The sequence below is a fragment of the Pseudorca crassidens genome, chromosome 5 (assembly GCF_039906515.1).
Source record: "Pseudorca crassidens isolate mPseCra1 chromosome 5, mPseCra1.hap1, whole genome shotgun sequence".
In the NCBI taxonomy this organism is placed as follows: domain Eukaryota; kingdom Metazoa; phylum Chordata; class Mammalia; order Artiodactyla; family Delphinidae; genus Pseudorca; species Pseudorca crassidens.
Window position 1 is genome coordinate 92,793,422 of NC_090300.1, and position 21,913 is coordinate 92,815,334.

A 21,913-nucleotide genomic window follows, 5' to 3' on the forward strand; every position below is an offset into this window, starting at 1 on the left:
TCGTTAAAATTTAATTCAGTCTAGTTTAATATTCCAGTCACACATCTGATTCAAAGAACTTACTCCCCACACTGCCCCACTCCCATTCACACCTTCTAGTCACTTGTTCTTTTAATAGCTTGTGGGTGGAAAGACGTGAGAAAATGTTCCCATACTTAACTTGGTAAGGTTAGCTCTGGTGATAAATATCCCTGGACATTTTGGTTCAATCTGGTTCTATCTGATTCTGGATGTCCCCAAGGAGATGATAAGTGTGATTTTCTTGGAATGGGCATCACCTCGATCCTAGACCATTCCACTGTAGATTATCCTCTCAGACAGAGGCAGCTTTGTCCCTAAGTGATCCTGCTTGAAGTCCAATTTCTGATCTTTTTTTTATAATGTTAGGCATCCCATTGTTTTGCCTGGCAGCTGTCTGGTCAGCTCTGTCTTCTGTCCCTTCATTAATTCTCTTTCTCCTTCAGTCAAACACCCAGTGACTGCTGAGATTTGCTCTCTCATCGACTGAGGGTCAACTGAGGGTCAAAGACAATAAGGATGGAATAGAGGTTGCCTCCATCTTCTTCCCAATACCTTGCATCATGCTTTCTCCAAGTCCTAATAGCATGGGATTCTCCAGATGACCCTCAGCCTGCCAAAAGCTGTAGACAATAAATGCACATCACCCCAAATTCAGAGCATACAAATCAAGGTCTTCAAGAGCTGCCTCATTATTCTCTGCTCTCGTGATCACAAGAATGGGCTTTCAAGTTCTACAATTTGACCAACATCCACTCAGGTAATGAGATGGCCAATTCCATTTGTTAGAGGTATACCCAGTCTCTCCTAGTGATTCTCTTCGACCATCCCTCACACTTGGCTATGCTACTGGTAAGTGGCTCTTACTTTCTCTCTTCTGTAGTTGAGAAGAAGGGAGAGATGCAAGAGGATACTTAGCAGCCTCTTACCATTTTTGGTACACTCTGCCCACGTGCAGTGCCAAGACAATCTGACCCTTCTATATACCCTCAAGTCTCTCTTTTTCTTCTCTAGAGAGAGCGTGGTGGAGTAATCATTGGTAAGCTCTGTGGAGAGAAATCTGGCCACCCTTATGAGTTGTTCATTGGAATTCTCTTTAGAATATAAAGCACTAGGAGTCTGTTGTAAGCTTAATTTACAATTAGCTTTAACTGCAATTCCAAAATATCAGAAAATGTCTCATTCTATATCATTTACACTGACTCTACTGTTTAAGCTTCTTTTCTTATGAGAACCGGCTGTATTTCCTGTCCTTGGTTTCTGTGAGACATAGTATTAAAATAAACCAACTACTTACTTTACCAATTTCTGTGACCTTCTGTTCTTATGCTCAAACATTACCCAGTGAAGACAATGAGCCCATTCCCATAACAGTCTCTGGGAAGGGGGGTTGATGAGGGGATACATTATCAAGAAACTTAGAATCTGCTTGAAAGACAGAACTTACACACATAAAAATAACAGTATACCATATTATTTCAATGAGTACCAAAATAATGTCAGAGACAATCATCACTCAAGAAAGCTTCCAGTTCATAGCTGGTAATCATGCCATAATCCTACAGAATTGATAACTGGAAAATAGAAGCACATTTTCATTTAGAAGAAAAAAAGAAGACAGGCTGCCTCTTCATTTTGAGAGTTTTGAATGCTGTCTTTAGACAAACATCTTTATAAGAATAAAAAAATAATTTATATACTTACAAGTCGTAGCAATGCCTAGGATAAAATCCTTTAAATGACAGAAGGTAAATTTTAAAACTTTTCTATACATGTATGTGTGTATTTGTGTGGTGTATATACATATTTTGAATGTATGTATGCACTTATAAACATATATGTGTATATATTAATGTGTGTGTATATACTTATACACATAAATTTTAAACAAAAAGTGGTAGAAATAAAGTAAAATTGGGCTCATAACTATGAAATTTATTTCACTGACCATTATATTTTAATAGTTAAGTGTTGAAAAAAACAACCTTGGAACAAATTTGATAATTATTTTAAAATGAGCCAGTAAGGTATACTTTATCTTCAAACTTACTTTGGGGCCTAGCCTCTAAAACTTACTATCTGGGTAGCTGTCTTACTCTGCTCAGGTTGCTATAACAAAAATATCAAAGACTGGGTAGCTTAAACAATAAACATTTCTCACAGTTCTGGAGGCTAAGAAGTCCAAGATCAAGGCATCTGCAAATTTAGTGCCAGTTGAGAGAGCTCACTTCATAAATTGCTATCTTCTCCCTGTGTCCTCACATGGTGGCTGGGATAAGGGTCTGGGGTCTCTTTTATAAATGACAGGTCCCAAGTAAGTCCAAAACTTAATAAGGCAAATTCCATTAGGCCCACCAGGCCTAGTGGAGTGGCAACATCATCCCCAAGGCTCAGCAGAACAGCTTCATGTCAAATCTGCTTGGGCCCTACCCTGGGATGGCTCCCTACAGGGGCTGTGCCTGTGGCTCTCCAGGGTAGGGGTCCTGTACCCACCTTGGTTCCAGGCAGCTCTATTCTTTGAAATCTAGGTAGAGGTAGCCATGCCCCGTGAGCCTGTGCACTCTGTCATGGGCAGAGATTGCTCCACACAGATGCTGACAAAGTTAGCTGCCTGCAGCCTGGGGAGGGGCTGTGTGCTATACTAGAGCCCACCAGAACCAAACCTGGGGCAGATGAGGAGTGCAGCACTGAGGTGTAGGGAAAGGAACTGGTGAATTACACAGTATCAGGCAGTGCAAGCCTAGGTCCCACAGATACCCACAAGCCCTCTTTTGAAATTGCTCTGCCCTCTGGGCCCTTGCACTCTGGGCGGGTGACATGAGTGGCAGCTCTGATGATCTCCAGATCACCTTTGGTGGCATTCTTTCATTGTCTTGGAGAATAGCTCCTAGCTTCTGTTGAGATGGCTGAAACATACTAATCTTCTTATCAAATGGTCACCTGGCCACACCCACAGCATTCTAATTTTTTATGATATGGATAGGCTGAGAATTTTCCAAGTCCCTAAGTTTGGCTTGCTTTTTTTTATTTTTTTATTTTTTTTTATTTTTTAACATCTTTATTGGGGTATAATTGCTTTACAATGGTGTGTTAGTTTCTGCTTTATAACAAAGTGAATCAGTCATACATATACATATGTTCCCATATCTCTTCCCTCTTGCATCTCCCTCCCTCCCACCCTCCCTATCCCACCCCTCCAGGCGGTCACAAAGCACCGAGCCGATATCCCTGTGCCATGCGGCTGCTTCCCACTAGCTATCTACCTTACTGCGTTTGTTAGTGTGTATATGCCCATGACTCTCTTTCGCCCTGTCACAGCTCACCCTTCCCCCTCCCCATATCTTAAGTCCTTTCTCCAGTAGGTCTGTGTCTTTATTCCTGTCTTACCCCTGGGTTCTTCATGACATTAGTTTTTTCTTCTTAAATTCCATATATATGTGTTAGCATACGGTATTTGTCTTTTTCTTTCTGACTTACTTCACTCTGTATGACAGACTCTAGGTCTATCCACCTCATTACAAATAGCTCAATTTCGTTTCTTTTTATGGCTGAGTAATATTCCATTGTATATATGTGCCACATCTTCTTTATCCATTCATCCGATGACGGGCACTTAGGTTGTTTCCATCTCCGGGCTATTGTAAATAGAGCTGCAATGAACATTTTGGTACATGACTCTTTTTGAATTTTGGTTTTCTCAGGGTATATGCCCAGTAATGGGATTGCTGGGTCATATGGTAGTTCTATTTGTAGTTTTTTAAGGAACCTCCATACTGTTCTCCATAGTGGCTGAACCAATTCACATTCCCACCAGCAGTGCAAGAGTGTTCCCTTTTCTCCACACCCTCTCCAGCATTTATTGTTTCTAGATTTTTTGATGATGGCCATTCTGACTGGTGTGAGATGATATCTCATTGTAGTTTTGATTTGCATTTCTCTAATGATTAATGATGTTGAGCATTCTTTCATGTGTTTGTTGGCAGTCTGTATATCTTCTTTGGAGAAATGTCTATTTAGGTCTTCTGCCCATTTTTGGATTGGGTTGTTTGTTTTCTTGTTATTGAGCTGCATGAGCTGCTTGTAAATTTTGGAGATTAATCCTTTGTCGGTTGCTTCATTTGCAAATATTTTCTCCCATTCTGAGGGTTGTCTTTTGGTCTTGTTTACGGTTTCCTTTGCTGTGCAAAACCTTTGAAGTTTCATTAGGTCCCATTTGTTTATTTTTGTTTTTATTTCCATTACTCTAGGAGGTGGGTCAGAAAGGATCTTGCTTTGATTTATGTCATAGAGTGTTCTGCCTATGTTTTCCTCTAAGAGTTTGATAGTTTCTGGCCTTACATTTAGGTCTTTAATCCATTTTGAGCTTATTTTTGTATATGGTGTTAGGGAGTGATCTAATCTCATACTTTTACATGTACCTGTCCAGTTTTCCCAGCACCACTTATTGAAGAGGCTGTCCTTTCTCCATTGTACATTACTGCCACCTTTATCAAAGATAAGGTGTCCATATGTGCATGGGTTTATCTCTGGGCTTTCTATCCTGTTCCATTGATCTATCTTTCTGTTTTTGTGCCAGTACCATACCGTCTTGATGACTGTAGCTTTGTAGTATAGTCTGAAGTCAGGGAGCCTGATTCCTCCAGTTCCTTCTTTCGTTCTCAAGATTGCTTTGGCTATTCGGGGTCTTTTGTGTTTCCATACAAATTGTGAAAGTTTTTGTTCTAGTTCTGTGAAAAATGCCAGTGGTAGTTTGATAGGGATTGCATTGAATCTGTAGATTGCTTTGGGTAGTAGAGTCATTTTCACAATGTTGATTCTTCCAATCCAAGAACATGGTATATCTCTCCATCTATTTATATCATCTTTAATTTCTTTCATCAGTGTCTTATAATTTTCTGCATACAGGTCTTTTGTCTCCTTAGGTAGGTTTATTCCTAGATATTTTATTCTTTTTGTTGCAATGGTAAATGGGAGTGTTTTCTTGATTTCACTTTCAGATTTTTCATCATTAGTATATAGGAATGCCAGAGATTTCTGTGCATTAATTTTGTATCCTGCCACTTTACCAAATTCATTGATTAGCTCTAGTAGTTTTCTGGTAGCATCTTTAGGGTTCTCTATGTATAGGATCATGTCATCTGCAAACAGTGACAGCTTTACTTCTTCTTTTCCGATTTGGATTCCTTTTATTTCCTTTTCTTCTCTGATTGCTGTGGCTAAAACTTCCAAAACAATGTTGAATAATAGTGGTGAGAGTGGGCAACCTTGTCTTGTTCCTGATCTTAGTGGAAATGCTTTCAGTTTTTCACCATTGAGGATGATGTTTGCTGTGGGCTTGTCATATATGGCCTTTATTATGTTGAGGAAAGTTCCCTCTATGCCTACTTTCTGCAGGGTTTTTATCATAAATGGGTGTTGAATTTTGTCAAAAGCTTTCTCTGCATCTATTGAGATGATCATATGGTTTTTCTCCTTCACTTTTTGGCTTGCTTTTTTGCTTAACAATTCTGTCTATAAGTTATTTCTCTCTGCTCGTGTTTTACTATATGCAATCAGGTGGAGCCAAGGCACATCTTCAACAATTTGCTCAGAAACAGCTTCAGGTAAATAACCAATTTCATCAATTGCAAGTTCTACCTTCTAAAAAACACTAGAATAGGAACATAATTCAGCCAAGTTCTTTGCTACTTTGTAACAAGGATGGGCTTTCCTTCTGTTTCCAATAACATGTTCCTCATTTCTAACTGACATATCACCAAAATGACCTTTAACCGTCATATTTCTACCAAGTCATGTTCTGGATTACTTAGCTATTCTCTCAGAAAACTGAGACTTTCTTTCTAACTCTACTCTTTTCTTTCTGAGCTCTCACCAAAGTTGCCCTTAATGGTTGGTTCACAGTAATGTGGGTTTTTTCTAGTATGCATCTCAAAACTCTTCCATCCTCTTCCCAATACCCAGTTCCAAAGCCTCTTCCATGGCATTTGTTACAGTAATATCCCCACTTTTTGTCTTAGTTTCTTAGTTCATTCAGGCTGCCGTAACAAACATACAAACAAACAAAACAAAAACAAAAACACTGACTGGCTAAGGGGCATGGCCAAGATGGCAGACTAGAAATACCTTGAACTCAACTTCTCCCACAGGAACACCAAAATCACAACTACTCACAGAGCAACTATCTATGAGTACAACCCAAAGACTAGCAGAAAAGATTTTCCACAACTAAAGATAAAAAGAAGGAACCACAACAAGATGGGTAAGAGGGGAAGAGACATAGTATAGTAAGGATTCACACCCCTGGGTCAGCAACCCACAAATGGGAAGATAATCACAATTGTAGAGGTCCTCCCCAAGAAGCAAGGGGTCTGAGCCCCACATCAGGCTCCCCACCCTTGGGGTGTTACACCAGGGAGATGAGCCCATAGAATGTCTGGCTTGGAAACTAGTGGGGCTTATGTCTGAGAGAGCGAGAGGGCTATAGGAACAGAGACTTTGCTCTTAAAGAACATGTGCAAAATCTCACACATTCCAAGTCTCAGTGCAGAGGCAGTCGTCTGAAAGAAACCTAGGTCAGACCCACTTGCTGATCTTGGAGAGCTTCCCAGGGAGTTAGGAGGCAACTGGTATTCTGCCTGGGGACAGAGACATTGGCAGCAGCCATTTTTAAAAGCTTGTTCAACCACATGAACACTAGTACTGACAAGTGCCATTCTGCAGTCCTCTTTCTAGCCTATTAGTGCTGGGGGCTTAACCACCTACCAGCAGACTGGCACCAGCACTGCAGCCCTCTGGCCACAGAGCCAGCCACAAGGACTTAGCCCCCTCACCCAGGAGGCGGACACCAACCCCGTGGCTCTTTGGTCCCTCAACCTGTGCAACCAGGTACACAGGCACCTAGCCCCACCACCCCAATAGCCACCACACAAGGCAAGGCCTTGCAGCCAACTGGGCCGGCGGCCAGCCCCACCTACCAGCACACCCACAGTAGTTGACCCGATCATAATGGAAGGGGCTACCAGGCCACACTATAAGGGCCTACACAGGCTACACAGGGGGCACCCCTAGAGCATACAGCTCTGGTGACCAGAGGAGGGGATGCTCCTGGGTCCCAGAGGATGTCTCCTACATAAGGCCACTACTCCAAGATTTGGGAAACATTACCAACCTATCTAATGCATAGAAATAAACACAGAGAACTAGGCAAAATAAGGAGACAGAGGAATATGTTCCAAATGAAAAAACAAGGCAAATCCTCAGAAGAACTAAACGAAGTGGAGACAAGCAATCTAATAAGTAGAGAGTTCAAGGTAATAATCATAAAGGTGCTCACTGAGCTCAGGAGAAGAATGTATGAACATAAATATAAAGAAAAAATATAAAGAAGCAGCAAACAGAGGTAAAAATACAATAACTGAAATAAAATGTACACTAGAAGGAATCAACAGAATAGACAACACAGAAGACCAAATCAGTGATCTATAACACAGAGTACTGGGAATCACCCAAGATGAACAGAAAAAAGAATGAAAATAAATGAGTATACCTTATGAGACCTCAAGGACAATATCTAATATACTAATTTCCATACTATAGGGGTCCAAGAAGGAAAAGAGAGAAAGGAAAGGGCAGATAAATTATTTGAAGAAATAAGATGTAAAAAAATTCCCTAATCTGGGAAATGAAACAGACATTCAGGTCCAGGAAGCACAGAGAGTTCCAAACGAGACAAACCCAAGAGGTCTAAACCAATACAGATTACAATTAAAATGGCAAAAATTAAAGATAAAGAGAGAATCCTAAAAAGAGCAAGAGAAAAACAACTAGTTACACATAAGGGGACTCCCAGAACACAACTAGCTTACTTCTCAGCAGAAAGTTTTCTGGCCAGAAAGGAATGGAAATATATATTCAAAGTAATGAAAGGAAATAACCTAGAGTCAAGAGTATACTACCAGACAAGGCTGTAATTCAGATTTCAAGGACAGATAGAGAGTTTTACAGACAAGCTAAAGATAAAAGAGTTCAGCACCACTAAATCAGTTCTACAAGAAATGTTAAAGGGACTTTTCTCAGCAGAAAAGAAAAGGCCACAACTAGAGATTTGAAAATTATGAAGAAAATTTTGGTAAAGGCAAATATACAGTAAAAACAGATCAACTGCTTATAAAGCTAGTAGAAAGGTTAAATGAAGAAAGTAGTGAAATCATCTATATCTACAATAAGTACTGATGGGATAGGCAAAATAAAAAAATATAATATACAATGTCAAAAACATTAAACATGGGTGGGGAGAGTAAAAATGCAGGGTTGTTAGAATATACTCAAACTTAAGAGATCACCAGGGGTCCCTGAACCAAGGTGGTGGAGTAGAACAACATGCTCTCACTCCCTCTTGCGAGAACACCAGAATCACAAATAACTGCTGAACAATCATTGACAGGAAGACACTGGAACTCACCAAAAAAGATACCCCACATCCAAAGACAAAGGAGAAGCCACAATGAGATGGAAGGAGGGGCGCAATAACAGTAAAATCAAATCCCATAACTGCTGGGTGGGTGACCCACAAACTGGAGAACACTTATACCACAGAAGTCCACCCACTGGAGTGAAGGTTCTGAGACCCATGTCAGGATTCCAAACCTGGGGGTCCAGCAACAGGAGGAGGAATTCCTAGAGAATCAGACCTTGACAGATAGCAGGATTTGATTACAGAATTTCGACAGGACTGGGGGAGACAGAGACTCCACTCTCGGAGGGCACACACAAAGTAGTGTGCGCATCGGGACCCAGGGGAAGGAGCAGTGACCCCAGGGGAGACTGCTAGTGTTGGAGGGTCTCCTGAAGATGCGGGGGGTGGCTGTGGCTCACCGTGAGGACAAGGACACTGGCAGCAGCAGTTCTGAAAAGTATTCCTTGGCATGAGCCCTCCCAGAGTCTGCGTTAGCCCCACCAAAGAACCCAGGTAGGTTACACTGTTGGGTTGCCTCAGGCCAAACAACCAACAGGAAGGGAACCCAGCTGCACCCATCAGCAGTCAAGCAGATTAAAGTTTTATTGAGCTCTGCCCACCAGAGCAACAGCCAGCTCTACCCACCACCAGTCCCTCCAATCAGGGAACTTGCACAATCCCCTTAGATAGCCTCATCCACCAGAGGGCAGACAGCAGAAGCAAGAAGAAGTACAATCCTGCAGCCTGTGGAACAAAACCACATTCACAGAAAAATAGACAAGATGAAAAGGCAGAGGGCTATGTACCAGATGAAGGAACAAGATAAAACCAAACAAAAACAACTAAATGAAGTGGAGATAGGCAACCTTACAGAAAAAGAATTCACAATAATGATAGTGAAGATGATCCAGGACCTTGGAAAAAGAATGGAGGCAAAGATGGAGAAGATGCAAGAAATGTTTAACAAAGACCTAGAGGAATTAAAGAACAAACAAACAGAGATGAACAATACAATAAATGAAATGAAAATTACACTAGAAGGAATCAATAGCAGAATAACTGAGGAAGAAGAACGGATAAGTGACTGGGAAGACAGAATGGTGGAATTCACTGCTGAGGAATAGAATAAAGAAAAAAGGATGAAAAGAAATGAAGACAGCCTAAGAGACCTCTGGGACAACATTAAACGCAACAACATTCGCATTATAGGGGTCGCAGAAGGAGAAGAGAGAGAGTAAAGAACCTAGAAAATATTTGAAGAGATTATAGTGGAAAACTTCCCTAATATGGGAGAGGAAATAGACACCCAAGTCCAAGAAGCCCAGAGAGTCCCATACAGGATAAACCCAAGGAGAAACACGCCAAGACACACAGTAATCAAATTGGCAAAAATTAAAGACAGAGAAAAATAATTGAAAGCAGCAAGGCAAAAATGACAAATAACATACAAGGGAACTCCCATAAGGTTAACAGCAGATTTCTCAGCAGACACTCTACAAGCCAGAAGACAGTGGCATGATATACTTAAAGTGATGAAAGGGAAGAACCTAAAACCAAGATTACTCTACCCAGCAAGGATCTCATTCAGATTCGATGGAGAAATCAAAAGCTTTACAGACAACCAAAGGTAAGAGAATTCAGCACCACCAAACCAGCTTTATAACAAATGCTAAAGGAATTTCTCTACGTGGGAAACACAGAGGAGGAAAGGACTTACAAAAACAAACCCAAAACAATTAAGAAAATGGTCATAGGAACATATATATTGATAATTACCCTAAATGTGAATGGATTAAATGCTCCAACCAAAAGACGCAGGCTTGCTGAATGGATACAAAACCAAAACCCATATATATGCTGTCTACAAGAGACCCACTTCAGATCTAGGGACACATACAGACTGAAAGTGAGGGGACAGAAAAAGATAGTGCATGCAAATGGAAATCAAAGAAAGCTGGAGTAGCAATACTCATATCAGATAAAATAGACTTTAAAATAAAGAATGTTACAAGACACAAGGAAGGACACTACATAATGATCAAGAGATCAATCCAAGAAGAAGATATAACAATTATAAATATATATGTACCCAACATAGGAGCACCTAAATACATAAGGCAACTGCTAATAGCTATAAAAGAGGAAATTGACAGTGACACAATAATAGTAGAGGACTTTAACACCTCATTTACACCAATAGACAGATCTTCCAAAATGAAAATAAGTAAGTAAACAGAAACTGTAATGACACAATAGAGCAGATAGACTTAATTGATATTTATAGGACATTCCATCCAAAACCAAATTGATATTTATAGAACATTCCAGCCAAAAACAACAGATTACACTTTCTTCTCAAGTGCGCAGGGAACATTCTCCAGGATAGATCACTTCTTGGGTCACAAATCAAGCCTTAGTAAGTTTAAGAAACCTGAAATCATATCAAGCACCTTTTCTGACGACAACACTGAGAGTAGAAACCAATTACAGGGAAAAAGACGTAAAAAACACAAACACATGGAGGCTCAACAATATGTTACTAAATAACCAAGAGATCACTGAACAAATCAAAGAGGAAATCAAAAAATACCTAGAGACACATGACAATGAAAACACGACGATCCAAACCCATGGGATGCAGCAAAAGCAGTTCTAAGAGGGAAGTTTATAGCTATACAAGCCTACCTCAAGAAACAAGAAAAATCTCAAATAAACAATCTAAAGTTACACCTAAAGGAACTAGAGAAAGAAGAACAAACAAAACCCAAAGTTTGCAGAAGGAAAGAAATCATAAATATCAGAGCAGATATAAATAAAATAGAAACAAAGAAAACAATAGCAAAGATCAATAAAACTAAAAGCTGGTTCTTTGACAAGATAAACAAAAGTGATAAAGCATTAGCCAGGCTCATCAAGAAATAGAGGGAGAGGACTCAAATTAATAAAATAAGAAATGAAAAAGGAGAAATTAAAACAGACACCGCAGAAATACAAAGCATCCTAAGAGACTACTACAAGCAACTCTATGCCAATAAAATGGACAACCTGGAAGAAATGGACAAATTCTTAGAAAAGCACAACCGTCTGAGACTGAACCAGGAAGAAATAGAAAATATAAACAGACCAATCGCAAGTAATGAAATTGAAACTGTGATTAAAAATCTTCCAACAAACAAAAGTCAAGGACCAGACGGCTTCACAGGTGAATTCTATCAAACATTTAGAGAAGAGCTAACACCCATACTTCTCAATCTCTTCCAAAAAACTGCAGAGGAAGGAAGACTCTCAAACTCATTCTATGAGGCCACCATCACCCTGATACCAAAACCAGACAAAGATACTACAAAAAGAGAATATTACAGACCAATATCACTGATGAATATAGATGCAAAAATCCTCAACAAAATACTAGCAAACAGAATCCAACAACACATTAAAAGGATCATACACCATGATCAAGTGGGATTTATCCCAGGGATGCAAGGATTCTTCAATATATGCAAATCAATCAACGTGATACACCATATTAACAAGTTGAAGAATAAAAACCATACGATCATCTCAGTATATGCAGAAAAAGCATTTGACAAAATTCAACACCCATTTATGATAAAAACTCTCCAGAAAGTGGGCATATAGGGAAATTGCCTCAACATAATAAAGGCCATATACAACAAACCCACAGCAAACATCATTCTCAAGGGTGAAAAACTGAAAGCATTTCCTCTAAGATCAGGAACAAGACAAGGATGTCCACTCCCACCACCATTATTCAACATAGTTTTGGAAGTCCTATCTGTGGCAATCAGAGAAGAAAAAGAAATAAAAGGAATCCAAACTGGAAAAGAAGAAGTAAAAATGTCACTGTTTGCAGGAGAAATGATACTATAAATAGGGAATCCTAAAGATGCCACCAGAAAACTACTAGAGCTAATCAATGAGTTTGGTAAAGTTGCAAGATACAAAATTAATGCACAGAAATCTCTTGCAATTTTATACACTAATGATGCACAATCTGAAAGAGAAATTAAGGAAACACTCCCATTTACCATTGCAACAAAAAGAATAAAATACCTAGGAATAAACTTACCTAGGGAGACAAGAGACCTGTATGCAGAAAATTATAAGACACTGATGAAAGAAATTAAAGATGATACCAACAGATGGAGGGATATACCATGTTCTTGGATTGGAAGAATCAATATTGTGAAAATGACTATACTACCCAAAGCAATCTACAGATTCAATGCAATCCCTATCAAATTACCAGTGGTATTTTTTACAGAACTAGTACAAATCATCTTAAAATTTGTATGGAGACACAAAAGACTCCAAATAGCTAAAGCAGTCTTGAGGGAAAAAAACGGAGCTGGAGGAATCAGACTCCTTGACTTCAGACTATACTACAAAGCTACAGTAATCAAGACAATATGCTACTGGCACAAAAACAGAAACATAGATCAATGGAACAAGATAGGAAGCCCAGAGGTAAACCCACGCACCTATGGTCAACTAATCTATGACAATGGAGGCAAGGATACACAATGGAGAAAAGGCAGTCTCTTCCATAAGTAGTGCTGGGAAAACTAGACAGCTACATGTAAAAGAGTGACATTAGAACACTCCCTAACACCATACACAAAATTAAACTCAAAATGGATTAGAGACCTAAATGTAAGACTGGACACTCTAAAACTCTTAGAGGAAAACATAGGAAGAACACTCTTTGACATAAATCACAGCAAGATCTTTTTTGATCCACCTCCTAGAGTAATGGAAATAAAAACTAAAATAAACAAATGGGACCTAATGAAACTTCAAAGCTTTTGCACAGCAAAGGAAACCATAAACAAGATGAAAAGACAACCCTCAGAATGGGAGACAATATTAGCAAGCGAATCAGCTGACAAAGGATTAATCTCCAAAATATATAAACAGCTCATGCAGCTCAATATTAAAAGAACAAACAACCCAATCCAAAAAATGGGCAGAAGACCTAAATAGACATTTCTCCAAAGAAGATATACAGATGGCCAAGAAGCACATGAAAAGATGCTCAACATCACTAGTTATCAGAGAAATGCAAATCAAAACTACAATGAGGTATCACCTCACACCAGTTAGAATGGGCATCATCACGAAGTCTACAAACAACAAATGCTGGAGAGGATGTGGAGAAAAGGGAACCCTCTTGCACTGTTGGTGGGGATGTAAATTGATACAGCCACTATGGAGAACAGTATGCAGGTTCCTTAAAAAACTAAAAATGGAACTACCATATGACCCAGCAATCCCACTACTGGGCAAATACCCTGAGAAAACCATAATTCAAAAAGACACATGCACTCCAATGTTTACTGCAGCTCTATTTACAATAGCCAGGACATCAAGGAACCTAGATGTCCATCGACAGACGAATGGATAAAGAAGATGTGGTACATATATACAATGGAATATTACTCAGCCATAAAAAAGAACGAAATTGGGTCATTTGTTGAGATGTGGATGGATCTAGAGACTGCCATAAAGAGTGAGGTAAGTCAGAAAGAGGAAAACAAATATCGTATATTAACACATATATGTAGGACCTAGAAAAATGGTACCGATGAACCATTTTGCAGGGCAGAAATTGAGACACAGATGTAGAGAACAAATGTATGGACACCAAGGGGGGAAAGTGGCAGGGGGCTGGGGGTCGTGGTGTGATGAATTGGGCGATTAGGATTGACACGTATACACTGATGTGTATAAAACTGATGACTAATAAGAAGTTTCTGTTTAAAAAAATAAATAAAATAAAATTCAAAAAAAAAGAGATCACCAACGTTATCTATCAATCTACCTATGTAGTTTGTTATATATGACCCTCATGGTAACCACAAACCAAAAATCTATAATAGATACACACACAAAAAAAGTGAAAGGTATCCAAATGTAACATTATTGTGATAATCAATGTATCACAAAGGAAAAGAGCAAAAGAAGAGAGGAACTAAAAGAACTACAAAAACAATGAGCAAAGACTCAGCAAAATGGCAATAGATACATACCTAGCAATAACTGCCTTAAATGTAAAGGGACTAAATGCTCCAATCAGAGGACAGAATAGATGAGTGGATAAAAAAACATGACTCATATATATACTGCCTGCAGGGGACACACTTCAGATCTAAAGACACATGCAGACTAAAAGTGAGGGAATGGAAAAAGATATTTCATGCAAATGAAAAAAAGATATCTTGAGTAGCAATACTTATACTGGACAAAATAAACTTTAAAGCAAAGATTGTAACAAGAGACAAAGAAGGGCATTATATAATGTTGAAGGGATCAATCAAACAAGAAGATATAACAATTGTAAATATATGTGCACCCAACACCTGAGAGCACCTAAATTCATAAAGCAAATATTAGCAAACAAAAAAGAGAGAAATTGACAGTAATAGGATGACAGTAGAGGACTTTAATACCTCACTTACAACAAAGGGCATATTTTCCAGACAGAAAATCGATAAGGAAACATTGGCCTTAAATGACAATCCAAATACAACAGAATTCCTATTTTTTTCAAGTGCACACAGAATATTCTCCAGGCAAGATCATACAGTAAGCCATAAAAAAGTATAAATAAATTTAAAAGATTGAAATCACATCAAGCATCTTTTCTGACCACAATTGTATGAGATTACAAATCAACTACAAGAAAAAATTACCAAAAACATGGGCCCTAAACAACATGCTACTAAACAATCAATGGGCCACTAAAGAAATGAAAAAGTACATTATAAAATATCTGGAGACAAAAGAAAATGAAAATGCAATGATCTAAAACCTATTGGCTGCAGCAGAAGCAGTTATAAGAAGGAAGTTTATAGCCACACAAGGCTACTTCATGAACAAGAAAAATCTCAAGTAAACAAGCTAACCTTACACCTAAAGGAACTAGAAAAAGAAGAATAAACAAAACATAAAGTTATAATAATTAATAATAAAGATAAATGAAACAAATAACTGATTCTTTGAAAAGATAAATAAAATTGACAAAACTTTTAGCCAGACTTATCAAGCAAACTTGAGGACTCATATAAAAAAATGGAAATGAAAAAGAAGTTACAACCAACACTACAGAAATGTAAAGTCTCATAAAAGATTATTACAATTATATGCTAATAAAGAGAAATAACCTAGAAGAAATGGATAAATTCTTAGAAACGTACAATCACCCAAGACTGAATCAGAAAGAAATAGAAAATATGCACAGACAAATTACCAGTGATAAAACTGAATCAGTAATAAAAATTATCTGAACAAACGAAAGTCCAGGACCAGATGGCTTCTCAGGTGAATTCTACCAAACATTTAAAAAAGTTAATGTGTATCCTTTTCAAGCTATTCAAAAAAGTTTAAGAGGAATAAACACTTCCAAACTCATCCTCTGAGGCCAGCACCACCTTGATACCAAAACCAGACAAATACACCACATAAAAGAAAATTACAGGACAATATCCTTGATGAACACAGATGCAGGGAACCTCAACATGATATTAGCAAACTGAATTCAACAATACATTAAAAGGATCAGAACCATGATCAAGTGGGATTTATCCCAGGAATGCAAGAATCATTCAATATCTGCAAATCAATCAATGAGATACACCATATTAACAAATTCAAGAATAAAAGTCATATGATCATCTCAATAAATGCAAAAAAAGCTTTTGATAATTTCAACATCCATTTATGATAAAAATCCTCAACAAAATGAGTACAGAGGGAACATACTCCAACATAATAAAGACTGTGTATGACAAATCCACAGCCCACATCACACTCAATGCTGAAAAGCTGACAGCATTTCCTCTAAGACTAGGAATAAGGCAAGGATGCCCAATCTCACCACTTTTATTCAGCATGGTATTGGATGTCCTAGCTACAGTAATCAGAAAACAGAAAGAAATAAAAGACAAACAAATTGGAAAGGAAGAAGTAAAACTGTCACTTTTTGCGGATGACATGATACTATATATGCAAAATGCTAAAGATACCACCAATAGAACTATTAGAATTTTTAAATAAATTCAGTAAAGTTGTAGGATACAAAGTTAATATCCAGAACTCTGTTGCTTTTTTATACACTAATAATGAACTATCAGAAAAAAATTATGAAAACAACCCCATTTACAACTGCATCAAAAAGGATAAAATACCTAGGAATAAACCTAACCAAGTAGGTAAAAGACTTGTACTCTGGAAACTGTAAGACACTGATGAAAGAAACTGAAGATGACACAAAAATAGAAAGATATACCATACTCATGTATTGGAAGAATCAAAATTGTTAAAACAACCATACTGCCCAAGGCAATCTACAGATTCAATGTAATCCTATCAAAATATCAATGGCATTTTTCACAGAACTAAAATAGGGAATTCCAAAATTTGTATGGCAGAAAAGACCCCAAATATCCAAAACAATCTTGAAAAAGAAGAACAAATCTGGAGGTATCACACTCACTGATTTGAAACTATACTACAATGCTACAGTAATGAAAACTGTATGATACTGGAACAAAGACAGTCACATAGATGGATGGAACAGAATCGACAGCACAGAAATAAACCCATGCTTAAATGGACAGTAAAGAAAGAGGTAAGAATACATAATGGGGAGGGGATAGTCACTTCAATAAATGGTGTTGGGAAAACTGAATAGCTACATGAAAAAGCATCAGACTGAAATACTTTCTCACACCATATACAAAAATAAACTCAAAATGAATTAACAACCTAAATGTAAGACCTGACAGCATAAAACTCCTAAAAGAAAATATGGGCAGTCTGCTCTTAGACATCAACTTAAGCAATATTTTTTTGGATCTGCCTCCTCAGTCAAGAGAAACAAAAGCAAAAATAAACAAATTAAACTATATTAAACTAAAAAGCTTTTGTTCAGAAAAGGAAACTATCAAAAAACATAAAGGCCACCACCAGAATGGGAGATAATTGCAAATGATATAACTGATGGGGGGTTAATATCCAAAATATAAAAATAACTCATACAACTCATACAAAAACAAACAGCCTGATTAAAAATTGGGCAGAGAACCTGAATATACATTGTTCCAAAGAAGACATACAGGTGGTCAACAAGGATATGAAAAGATGCTCAGGGATATGCAAATCAAAACCACAATGAGATTTCACTTCATACCTATCAGAATGGCTATCATCAAAAAGACAACAGAGGGCTTCCCTGGTGGTGCAGTGGTTGAGAGTCCGCCTGCCGATGCAGGGGACATGGGTTCATGCCCCGGTCCGGGAAGATCCCACATGCCGTGGAGCAGCTAGGCCCGTGGGCCATGGCCGCTGAGCCTGCGCGTCCGCAGCCTGTGCTCCGCAACAGGAGAGGCCACAACAGTGAGAGGCCCGCGTACCTCAAAAAAAAAAAAAAAAAAGACAATAGATAACAAGGTTGGCAAGGATTTGGAGAAAAGGAAACCCTCTTGCACTTGGTGGGATATTTAATTGGTGTAGCCACTATGGAGACAGTATGGAGTTTCCTAAAAAAATTAAAAATAGAACAACTGTATGATTACCCAAAGAAAACAAAACCATTAATTTGAAAAGATGTATGTTCATTGCAACATTATTTATAATAGGCAAGATATGGAAGCAACCTAAGTGTCTACAGATAGATGAATGGATAAAAATGTACTGCATATATATACACACACACATAAACTTACATACATACATATATGTATATATACAAATATATATACATAGATATATGTATATATGTACACATATATATAAACACACACACAATGGAATGTTACTCAGCCATCAAAAAATGAAGTTTTGCCATGTGCAATAGCACTGATGGATCTAGAGATACATGAAATTGATAAAAGATAAATGGTACACCAGATAAGTAAAATGCCAGAGAAAGTCAAATAACATACAAACTCAATTGTATGTAGAACCTAAAAAATGAAACAAACAAACAAGACAAAATGAAAACAGTCTTCTTATAGATAGATACAAAGAACAAATGGGTGGTTGCCAGAGGGAAGGGGTGTGAAGATAGGTGAAAATAGGTGAAATGAATTAATAGGTACAAACCTCTAATTACAAAATGAATAAGCCATGGGGATGTAATATACAGCATAAGGAATATGGCCAAGAATAATATAATAACTTTGTATGGGGACAGATGGTTACTATACTTATCATGGTGATCATTTTATAATATATGAGCATGTCAAATCAATGTGTATTATATCTGAAAGTAACATAATATTGTACTTCAACTGTATTTCAATAATTTTTAAAATACCATAGACTGGGTGGATTAAGCAATAAACATTTATTTCTGACAGTCCTGGAGGCAGGGAAGTCCAATATCAAGGTTCTGGCAGATTCAGTGACTGGTGAGGGCACCTTTCTTGGTTCACAGATGCCATTTTCTCACTGTAACTGCACATAGTGAAAGGAGTAAGGGAGCTCTCTGGGGCCTCTTCTATAAGGGCACTAATCTCATTCATGAGGGAACTAGTCACCTCCCAAAGACCTCACCTCCAAATACCATTACAGGGGGGATTAGGTTTCAACGTATGAATTTTGAAGGGACACAAACATTCAGTCTACAGCAGTAGGCTTAAGCAAGTTAGACTTTCTAAATATCAGTTTTCTTCTTGTTTATTGATGATAATTTTACACCCACCTCATAGAATAGTTTCAAATATTATACAATATATTTAAAATATGGTGTAATGTGATATGTGTAATATAATATACTTAATGTATAATAGCATTATAATATGTGATGTAAAATATATTTATTTAGAAGTAGTAAATGACATAAAGTCCCTTTTATATCAAAACTACTTAATGATTCATTGTGCAATTAGTCATTTCATTAAATATTTTATTGATGAATTATTCAGTAATTCTTTAATACTATTATTAGCATTGTATCACGGTGGATTTTATGGCTTTCCCTCTTCTCTAGGAAACAACCTTAGAGTTACTTAGTCCAGTCTCCTGGTTTTAAAACATGACTACTGAAGAGGTTTTATTGTACTCAGATTTGACACTGTCAATAATAGCAGCACACAAAGTGGCCAATTATTTCATCTGTCAATCCTTTTGTTTCTGCTTTACAGCAATAAACATTCTCACATGAACCTCTCATACCATCTTGGGTTGGTTGAATCTGAAAGGGATACTTTACCCAAGCTGGTCCAATTACATTCTATCTAGTATTTGGAATATGTATGAGTTAGAGCAACTGGACAAGTCTCAGCTGATTGCTTTACCCGAGAAGTCCCAGAGGGCTAGATATGAGGTGGTACACCTATACTGAAAGAGAAAGAACTAATCCGCAAAATGAGAGGGAGAGAGAGAAAGAGAGGGAAGAAGGGAAAAAAGGAAAGAGGGAAAGAGAAGAAAAGGAGGGAAAGAGAGAGGAGCTATGTTGACAAGGAAGTATAAGAGGAAACTGGGCTGTGTAGGGGTGTAAAAATGTTTCCCTTCTTCCCTTCATGGCACCTCATAGGGTGCCATGACATAGTATATTATTTTTGTAGTTGGAACATGTCAACATGCAAAATTAAAGTATTGCAAAATGGCAAAAATTTCAAATGCTAGAAAAATCTGAGTAAGTAAGGTTGTAATGACAGAAAATCAGGAAATGCAATTGTGATGACTTCTGACATGTATTTTGTTTAAAAACACTGTTTATTGGCCAATGAAATTCTTAAATTAAGGTATTCAAATCTGAAAAGATATTACAGTATTGAAACTTATTTTCAGATGCACAGTACGTAATAATACACAATGATATTTTTTGTGAATTTGTACTCTGTTTACTCTAATATCACTGCTTCCAACAAGCTTTCACCTTTCCCTTAACTAGATATTTCCTCCTTTGTACCTGCTCTTTTAATCCATTATTATTAGTTGACCATAGTGTGTTACAATTATGTTTAACATGTTTTCTAGGCTTTTGAAACTATGAGTTTTTGAAGGCGAGAGCCATGACCCATTTGCCTTTGTATTCTTAATATTTAGAATATGTTCTCAATACATATTTTTAAAGATAAAGTGATTTTTCCCTATTAGAACCAAAAATTTTGATAATGTGATTAAAAAATATGAATTATCTTGCTGTGAATAAGCACACACAATATTGTGCCCAGCTAATGACAAAAGCATATTCAGAATATATTGTGGTTCATGCACATGAAAATTTGGAATGCCTTCATTTAACATTTTTCTCAAAATGGCTTTCACATTTTATACCTCCTAAGCAAAGAAATATAATTTCTGTGTACCATTACAAGTTTGTTTCTAGGAATAGCTACAAAATATTTTTCTTTATATAGGTTGTGTGCCTATCTGTAGTACATGTGTGCAAGTGAGTATGTTCAGAGTGAGACAGCATAGATTTTAAGTAATATTAACCTCAATGTCACAGATTTTGTTTTTCTTGTCTCTCTCTCATTTGCTGTTTCCTATAACTTCATTTTCTTCTTTTTTTCTACTTTCAAGAGAATATTCTGCCAGATGGAACAATGGTCAGAATCCTAGAGATTACTCTAAAAGGTTCTTAAACCTAGGAGTATATTTAACCAAGGAGGTGAAAGAACTGTACACTGAAAACTATAAGACACTGTTGAAAGAAACTGAAGAAGACACAAGTAAATGCAAATATATTCCATGCTCATGGATTGGAAGAATTAACATTATCAAAACGTCCATATTACCTAAAACAATCTACAGATTCAATGCAATCCGTATCAAATTACAAGGACTTTTTTCACAAAAATAGAACAAAAGAAAATATTAAATTTATATGGAACTGCAAAAGACCTCAAATAGCCAAAGCAATTCTGAGAAAAAATAACAAAGCTGGAGGTATCACATGCCCTGATTTGAAACTATATTACAAAACCATAGTAGTCAAAACAGCATGGTATTGGCAGAAAAACAGACACACAGATCAATGGAACAGAATTGAGATCCCAGAAATAAACCCATGCATATGTAGAAAATGTATGACAAAGGATCAAAGAACATACAGTGAAGAAAGGACAGTCTCTTCAATAAATGGTGCTGGGAAAACTGGACAGCCACATGCAAAAAATGAAACTAAATTACTATCTTACACCATACACAAAAATTAACTCAAAGTGTATTGAAGACTTGAATGTAAGATCTGAAACCATAAAACTCCTAGAAGAAAACACAGGCAGTATACACTCTTCGACATAGGTCTTACCAAAAATTTTCTAGCTATGTCTTCTCAGGCAAGGGAAACAAAAGCAAAAATAAACAAATGGGATTACATCAAGCTAAAAAGCTTCTTCACAGCAAAGGAAACCATTAATAAAATAAAAATACAATGTACCAAATGGGAGAAGATATTTGCAAATG